This window comes from Capsicum annuum, chromosome 2, assembly GCF_002878395.1.
Source record: "Capsicum annuum cultivar UCD-10X-F1 chromosome 2, UCD10Xv1.1, whole genome shotgun sequence".
In the NCBI taxonomy this organism is placed as follows: Eukaryota; Viridiplantae; Streptophyta; class Magnoliopsida; order Solanales; family Solanaceae; genus Capsicum; species Capsicum annuum.
In genome coordinates, this window is record NC_061112.1 from 140428775 (window position 1) to 140438584 (window position 9810).

The window sequence follows — 9810 nt, forward strand, 5'->3', positions numbered from 1 at the left end:
CCCAAAAACGGCTATATAGCCGTTGGGCCAACGGCTAGTTTGGCCCAATTCCCATTTTCCATTAAAAAAAAGAAAAAAACTTTAACCGGGCTGGGCCGATTAACCGACGGGCCTGGACCGATCCAGGACAGGTTAACCGGGCCCAAAAATATTAACTGGCCCGGGACCCAGTACCCTAAAGTCGTTGGACTCATCGGGCCGGGTTGAGAAGGTGGACCGGGCCGGGCTGGCCCAGCCCAATTGACAGGTTTAACTCTAAGCACCATAAATTTTTTCCTAGGCCTCTGACAAATTTTAGTAATTCAAATGATTAGTTACTTGATTTTTTCCCTTTGTCGGTGATTGTTTTAATTTTAATTAAAAAGAATAATCTAAAATATTCCTTGAGTAACAGAGACGATAAAATGACACTGGCAAGAGGAATCAAAATTGATAAATTAGGAGCACATACAAGTCAAGACAAATCAATAGGACTTCATTTTATATACTTAACCTAGTTATTATGTTGTATTACTCAAAATCATGCAGTATCATTTTATTTTATAGATACAAACAAAATGTAAGAAGAAAAAACCATTTTTGAATTATTTCATGTAAGTCACCATAGATATCTACAACTTATGTGTACTTTTAATACTTACAAATTATTTTACTCCTATTTGTTGGAGAGAGAAAGACTCTCCTCTCTCTAAACTTCCCTAAATGACCCAATTGACGCCCTCTTTCACTAACTCCGCCCCTTCGTCACCGCCCCCTGATCCACCAGATTCAATCTCCAACCAGATGGAAGAGGACCCCCCAAAAAAACCTTCATACAAAGAGGTTGTGACAAACAAATCCCAGGAAGACTCGATATGCTACGAAGAAGATCTCACTTGTGAAAATGGGAGGAAATTACATGGAGATAATAAATCCATCTCTCTCTCTAAGGAAGAAAAACAAAGAATTTACTTCACATGGAAATGCTTAGTAATCATTAAGTGCGTAGGGAGGGAATTCAGCCATAATTATCTGAAATCTAAGCTGGCTGAGCTCTGGAAACTGGAAGAAAAATTGATCCTAATTGACCTCGGTCAAGAATTCTTCACAGCGAAATTAATGCTAGAGGAAAGCCAAAAGAAAATCCTTCAGGAAGGACCATGGTTTGTTGCTGGCTCTTATGTTTCTACATGGAAATGGGAGCCTAATTATGTTCCTAGCCTATCGAAGATCCCCTCAACAGTGATTTGGCTAAGACTGCCTTTCCTTCCAACGGAATTTTATGATAGATCGATACTTGAGAAGATTGGCAAACACATTGGGTGCCTGTTGAAGATTGATACATGTACGTCTACAACTCTCAGGGGTAGGTACGCAAGGATCTGTGTACAAATCCCAATGGACACCCCAGTCTGCACTTCTATTCAAATTGATGGTCAAACCCAACCAATTTGCTACGAAGGGAAAGGGATTTTCTGTATGGCATGTGGTCGATTGGGTCATGTGGTGAGACAATGTGACTTCAAAGCCAAGGAAAATCACCAGGAGACACCAGTTCAACCCGAAGAACGTGCCTCAACGAACACAGTTAAAGGTAGTGAATGGCGAACTGTTCCTTTCCGAAAGAAGAACTCGCTAAAAAAGGTAAAAACGCAAAACTCTCATTACAGATCTGGTGCACAAAGCCATCAAAACACTACGGTTTCAGTGAAACATTACAATGCTGCTATAGGTAAGTTTTTTGATTCCCACATCCCAACCCCTGTTGCGCCGATAATTTCTCAAGACGGTAGAAACCCTAACAAAGAAAAGCGAAAGGAGAATGACAACTCCCCTGGTTTGGGCCTCCGCGCTCAGGGTCAAATTAAAACTGGATCCAGTAGCAAATCTACCGATCCATGTTTAGGATCTAGCCAACAAGCCCAACAAAAGGCCCATCCTAAGGGACGGGTTCTGAATACCCGCCATAACAGTGGGACTCCCCCAATACCTCATAATAACTACTCACAGGCCCAAGGCCAAAATGATTTAACCCATGAAGCCCAAAAGACGAAGGGGGAAGATATTATATCAACCATCGTCTTTTCAAATTGTCAGCTACAACGTAATCATTCTCCTACTAACATGGCCACTTACGGTCAAATCACCAGGGAAGTCAGGAAGCCTACTATGCAAAACCAGGCTACCTCTACTACTAAAAATGGGGTTCAACCAACCCCCTTATTTAGTAAAGAGTACACCACTTCCCTCTCACCTCTGCTTCACTCTCAAACCCTTCCTTCTGAAGACCCTCAAAAAATAGATGGCCAGAGCCAAAATGACTCTCCTTACGAAACCACCACCACTGAACCATGCACCTCAATCATGGTTGGAGATGGGTCTTCAAAACTTATCAACAACCATGAAAGGAGAAATAGAAGGGAAATAAGTGGAGGTAATACTGACCAACCCCCCTACCTAGCACTCCTAGTGGAAGAAGGCCTTAACCAAAGCCTAGCGACCTATGGGAACAATCTATGGATGTCGACTATAATGTCCATAGGGGGCCTGAGTCATTCCGAACCCTTAACCAAAGAGACCTTAGAGGAAGTCATGAACCAAGTAGCAAAGACTCTGCCCTTCTTTCCACCCTCGAACTAATATCTTCTCTTAAATGGGCCAAAATTACTTCAACTGAAGGATTCACTTTCTCTAGTGGTAGAGAATCTACTAAAACCTCTACCTCCAGAGACTTGGGAAAGAGGAAAAACATTGGATATGTTAAGAGCAATCAATAAAGAAATGGAAGCTATTCTAGCAACCATGACAGTCCCAATCACAGAGGCAACCACCCTAGACAAAATAATAGCTTTAAGGTTCGGAGAGTTAGTCAGCGAGATGTGGATAATTCTCCTACCCAACACCCTCACCAAGTTTGCAATGGAAGTTAACCAACCCAGTGTACTAACATGGGGAATGTTCAAGACAACCCTGAATCCATTAAAGTCAATTATCAATGTGAACCTTCCCCAATCACCCCCTCTATCACTGGGCAAGGGGAATGCAGTGATGGTAGACCAACAACAACCTCAATAAAAAATGATGATGAACATCATTGTTTGGAATACTAGAGGAGCCAATAACGCAGATTTAAAAAGACATTGCGGTGCTATGGTCAACCTTCACAAACCTGCCATGTTAACCCTTCTTAAGACTAGGATGGCTGACCACCATACCCTGACTCATGACCTTGGCTTAGACTGTCTTCTTCAATCTGGAGCCATTGGATTATCTGGTGGTATTATCTTGATGTGGAAAGAGGACCACCTTAGCATCGATGACATATCCATTGCTCCTTAAAGCATCGATGCTGCTGTCAAGGTAAATTTCTCTTCTCATTCTTGGTTTCTAGGTATTATTTATGCAAGCACTAATCTTAATGATAGGAAACTCCTCTGGAACCAGCTGATTACTATTGCCAATACCATTAATGGTAGTAGTTATACTAGTTGGCTGGTGGGGGGCGACTTTAATGAAGTCCTCAGAGCTGCTGAAAAATATGGGGGCAACCCCATTAGCAGCAACAGGGCCAAAAGCTTTTGGGATTGCATCAATCAATGCTGTCTTGTTGACCTGGGATTTAAGGACAACAGGTACACCTGGACTAACAAAAGATATAGGAACAGAAACACCCTTATCCTAGAAAGACTTGACAGATGCTTTGCTAATGATAGTTGGCTCCATCTATACCCTAAAACTGCTATAACTCACCTCCCCAGGACTCATTCTGACCACTGCCCCCTCATGATTAGCCTTACTACACACCACCCCAGAAGAGCTAAGCCCTTTAAAATGGAACCTATGTGGTGCTCTCATCCCTAATTTTTTTTCCTCATAAACCAAGCTTTCCTCACTGGAAGCAATCTCACTGACTCCATTGACTCTTTTAGATCCATTGTCCTTCCCTGGAATAAAGAAGTTTTTGGAAACATCTTCACCAGAAAGAAAAGGATTCTTGCAAGAATTGCGGGTATCCAGAAAAGAACCCATTACCCTTCTAGCTCCTTCCTCCAAAACCTTGAGTCCACCCTTAAGAAGGAATTTAGTGATACCCTTAAGCAAGAACATAAATTTTGGAAACTCAAATCCAGGATAAACTGGCTCTCAGAGGGGGATGCTAACACTAGATTCTTCCACACGGTTACTCTCAATAGAAGAAGAAAGAATAGAATCAATTCCCTGAAATTTGATAGTGACAGCTGGGCCACAAACCCTGATGATATTAACCAAACTATTATTTCCTTCTACAAGGACCTTTACTTTACTGACCACACTTTATCCCACTATGCCTCTCAAAAAAACCCCTTTGCCAGGAGTTCAATCCCTGGTCACACTCATGACATACTAGATAATATCCCTACTATCAATGAGATCAGGAGAGCTGTATTCAATTTTAAATCTACTAAAGCTCCAGGCCCTGATGGCCTCCACCCCCTCTTCTTTCAAAAGTTCTGGGACATCATATACCCCCCAACTCATTTTTTTTTCAACAAAGTTTTCACTTCTAGAAAGATAGAGGAGCAGGTCAACACAACCTACATCTGCCTTATTCCCAAATGTCAAAATATTGTTTCTCTTCAAAACTTCAAACCCATTGGACTTTGAAACACCCAGTATAAAGTCATCACCAAGATTATCGCCAACAGAATCAAACCTTTCTTGGTAAATGTCATTAGCCCTACTCAAGCTAGTTTCCTAGCCAACAGAAGAGCCTTGGTTAATGCAATCATGGTCCAAGAGTACATAAGCCACTTCAAGAAAATGAAAGGGAACACGGGCAACATGATCATCAAAATAGACCTTGAAAAAGCTTTTGATCGACTCGAATGGTGTTTTATTAGACAAGCCCTCCATATCTTTAATTTTCCTCCAAAGCTTTCCAACCTAATCATGTCATGGATTTCCACTTCCTCTATCTCTATTCTTTCTAATGGTTCCAGCACCCACCACTTCCAACCTACTAGAGGAATTCGACAAGGAGACCCAATATCCCCTACCTTTTTATCCTCACCATGGAACTTCTCTCTAGAAGGATAGATCATAAGGTTGACCTTCTCAATTGGTCCCCTATCTCCATCAATAGAAAAGGTCCCAAACTCTCCCATCTCTTCTTTGCTGATGACCTTACTCTCTTTGCCAAAGTCAACCAAAAGAATTGTGAAACCATCAAGAGGATTCTTGACTCCTTTAGTGCTTTTTCGGGCCAAAAAATTAATAGAAACAAGTCCAAGGTTCTCTTTTCTAGCTCTATGGATACTTGTAATAATCTGGCTTCCACCCTCAACATTCACCATAGAGACAATTTTGGGAAATACCTTGGTTTTTCATTCTTCTATAAAACACCAAATAGTGGAGACTTCCAGTTCATCATTGACAATATGAAAGCTAAATTAGCTGGTTGGAAAACCTAGTTTCTTAACCAGGCTGGCCAAACCACTCTCACTAGAGCCTCCCTGAATAGAATTCCTACTCATGTCATATAGTACATTCAGCTACCCCAAAAAATTTCCCACCACATTGACAAAATCAAAAGGGACTTTATTTGGGGTACTATTGATTTGAAGAAAAAGATGCATATGATTAACTGGGATGTCATTACCCAATCGAAACACCTTGGTGGCTTAGGAATCCAAAAAGCTTGTACCAAAAATGACACAATGCATTGTGCCCTAATATGGAGACTCACCAAGAACCCTCACTCTCTTTGGTCTAGGCTTTTGCTTGGCAAGTACAACCTGACCACTCAAAATCAGAGAGCCTCCAGAACCTGGAAATGTATCCCTAAGGGGAAATTCATTTACAGAGAAGCCTCTTTGTGGATCATACATAAGGGAGAACAAACAAAATTTTGGACTGACAAATGGCTCCCCAACACTGACGCCCTTAGCAACATCATCCAAGGGCCTCCCACCAAGAACCTTGACCAAGCCACTGTCTCTGAATTCTGGTGAAATAGGACTTAGGATTTTTTCGACCTCCCTTTTGAACTACCTCAAAACATCACCAAATCTATTCATTCTAGCTTCTTCCAAACCACAAAAAGCCCCATTGACTACCCTATCTGGGGACTTACTGAATCTGGAATTTTTAAGAGCAATAGTGCTTATAGGCTCATCAACTCAAAATCCTTCCCTCCCAACACCCATAAGAGCTTCTCTTGGCTTTGAAGCTTAAATGTCCCTACCAAGATAAAACATTTTCTCTGGATGCTCCACCACAATAGACTTCCCTATAACTCCATTCTTGCTAGGAGAGGTGTCCCGATCTCACCTATTTATTACTGTTGCAATAACACCCAAGAGGATGTGCCCCATATTTTTTGGAATTGCCCCAAAGCTTCTCAGCTTTGGACAAATCTCTTCAATCATTTGGGTTGCAACTCCCCCAACTTGAATGTCATCAATGCAGACAATATACTGGAAATTGTTAAAAACTAGGTGTGCAACAAACCCTTAAACAGCCACATTAATCTTGATATCCTCTTTGTCTTCTATCTGTAGGAAATTTGGACTTGTAGAAATGGGAATACCTTTAATAATTGCAGCTCCTCTCCCTCCTTTCAAAGCACTTACACTTCTGCTATCGAATACAACCATCTAACAAAATACCACCCTACCTGTAATGCCCCAATTTTTCTGAACCGAAATGCTACACGGTGCTCATGAACCCAAAGGACCATAAGCTAACTCATGACTGATATCTGTACCTGTATACTGCATAATATAACATAAAAATACAGAAACATGTACTGAAAGGCCATAAGGTTCAAATCTGAATAAACATCTGATAAGAATAATGTCTAAAAATAGTATAACAATACCAAAATAAATCTGAAATAACTATCTAACATGCTATAATCTGAAAGCCTCTAACTGTTCTGAATAAGGAGTTGATGGGACATGTCCCAAACTAACTCCATCTAGTAACTGAACTAAAATAATAAATAAAGTAATAATCATATCGTCCTCAAATGAGAAGGACTCACAGCAACTCTGTCACGACCCGAACCAGGGCCTGGCCATAACAAACATTTCAAACCATGGAGGCCCGAAACACCCCTATCTGTCTGGTAATCATGCACCTAATTCATATGATCAAAGTAATGTGGAAAAACACAATAATTCAGAAACATGGTCATAAATATGAAAGAAACAATAACGGGGAGATAAGGTTCCCTCAACGTCAATTAACCTCTAAAAAACTGTCTGCACAAATCTATAACAAATGACTGAGTCAAGTAACCATATATAAACTGGAACAAGGCCCCCAGTAGACCCCAAAACTGAATATAAGAAAAAAGGACTGCAGGACATAAGACCTTCCAAAACATAGAAGGCTCACCACTTGTCTCTGTAATTTTGTCTGAATGATCTATCGATTCTCTTGACCCCTAGACTGGGCCTCTGAACCTGAGAGATTGGAGAGGGGAGGGGGTCAGCACAAAAGTACTGGCACGCAGAGATATCAAAACAAAACATAATATTTTTACAAAATATAATTGAGAGCCATTATAAATCAATTTCACATCAAATCATTTAAAAATACATGGGTGTAATGCAATGGTTTTCTAAACAACTATGAAATGCATCTGAGCTAAGTGTAATACCCTACATAATTTACACCAACTGTCTAACCTCGGTTGCTGCCAAGATTAGAGTATAAGTGAGGGAGAGACACACAAGATCACATAGCATGGTGTCTCAACCAAATGGTAGTGCCCAAGATCACTTAGCCCAGGCTCCTACCTATAGTCCCAATTTGGGAATGACATGAAGTTAAGTACACAAGATCACTTAGCCTGGTACCAATATTCTGTGTCGGCAAACACGTTTTCCAGCGATGAGCCCTTATATCTCAAACGCCTTTTTCGGGCATCCACCTTTCTCATGTAAAATCAATGCATTCAAATTTTATCTGATTCAATCACATATCATGTTTTGTAGGGTATCGTCATACCCGACTTGTAAGTCCTCAATATCACTTCCACATATGCATAACCATGTAAAAACCAAGGTTCTTCATCATTTACAAGTAGTGAACAATATTTATTTCAAATTCATGCTCTCTTTTGTTGATCACAATATGATATGGGGTATCAAGACATTATCATGGGAATTTGAAAGCAATTGATCACTCATATTTATCAAACTTCCATGGAAAATCTCAAATCACATATGCATGGTTTCAACCATTGAAGTATATAGGCAAACAATTCCCATGACATAAAGAAAAATGACTTAGAATCATATTGAAAGCAAGTTATTAGTATTTGATTGAAAACCCCATTTAAAAGCATGCATGTTCATAAAAACTACACCCATGAGATTTTTAGATAACCCCAACCCCACGTACCACTATTTTCAAGGATAATAGATGTTTCTTGAAGCTTGCGGATTGGTGATTCCAAATATGTAATTATCTTTGAAAATCTACGGTCAAATCTTGAACTATTTGGGTTTTTATTTTGAAACCCTAAGGAGAATCTTTGAGCACTTTTGATGAATGAATATGTATTTTGGGGTCCTTGGAACTAAATCTCGTGTTTTAGGGCTAAGTAAGGGTGGAAAAAGACCACTTTGTCCTCAACATGGAGTGTTTAAGTCACCAGAATTTTTTACATAGGCGCCGCCCATCCCATTGCCTATGTTCACATAGGCGCTGCCTAGGCTATCACCTTTGTTTACATAGGCGTCGCTCAGACTATCGCCTATGTTTTCATAGGCACCGCCTAGGCTATTGCCTATGCTTTCCAGTGGTCATGGGCAATTGGCTAGGCGACGCTTATCACTTTGAAAGGCCATAACTTCTTGCTCGAGTGTTGGATTTTAGACAAATTGGTATCTGGAAAGCTAACTCAAATACCTATCATTTGACACTTAGTAGGCTTCCTAATTCGACATATACAGAGAGTTATAGTCGATGGAAGCTGACACACTTTACAACGTCCACTAAAACTTAGTCGATCGAAATAGTTTCAACTCATCCTTGAGTTGAAAGACCTCTATGGTCTAAATTCAAGTTTGAGTGGATTCACATGCTACACGATAATTAACATGTCGTATTGGCATAGGATTTTATGGCTTCGAGATTAACAATGCATCGAAATCATGGTCTAGATTGTATCCCGAATTACGGGGCGTTACATTATCCCCCCTTAGGATCATTCAGCCTCGAATGATGATGCGGGACACAGACAAACATAATTTCAAGCATAATAAAGGACTAGCAAAGATAATATAGGAATAGTACCTTCTGTCTCCTCCTCCATCGAAGTAAACAAATTGGGATATCTAATTCTCATGTCATCTTCTGACTCCCAAGTTGCTTCTTCGACTTTTTGATTCCTCCACAGTACCTTTACTAATGCTATCTTTTTGCTCCTCAGCTTTCAAACTTAGTGATCTAAAATTTCAATGGGCTCTTATTCGTAAGATAAGAAGTCTGTCACTTTGATACCCTCTACTGGCAATACCATAGAATGATCTCCAATGTATTTCTTCAACATGGATACATGGAATACCGGATGAACGGAACCCAAACTTGCAGGCAATTCTAACTCATATGCAACTGTGCCAATCTTTTTTAAAATCTGATATGGCCCTACATAATGAGGGCTCAATTTACCCCCTTTTCCAAACCGCATAACTCCTTTCATAGGAGAAACCTTGAGAAACACCCAATCACCCATTTCAAACTCTAGTTCTCTTCTCTGAACATCGGCATAGGATTTCTAATGACTCTGAGCAGTCTTGAGTCGTTCTCTAATGATCTTCACTTTCTCCATCGCCTGAT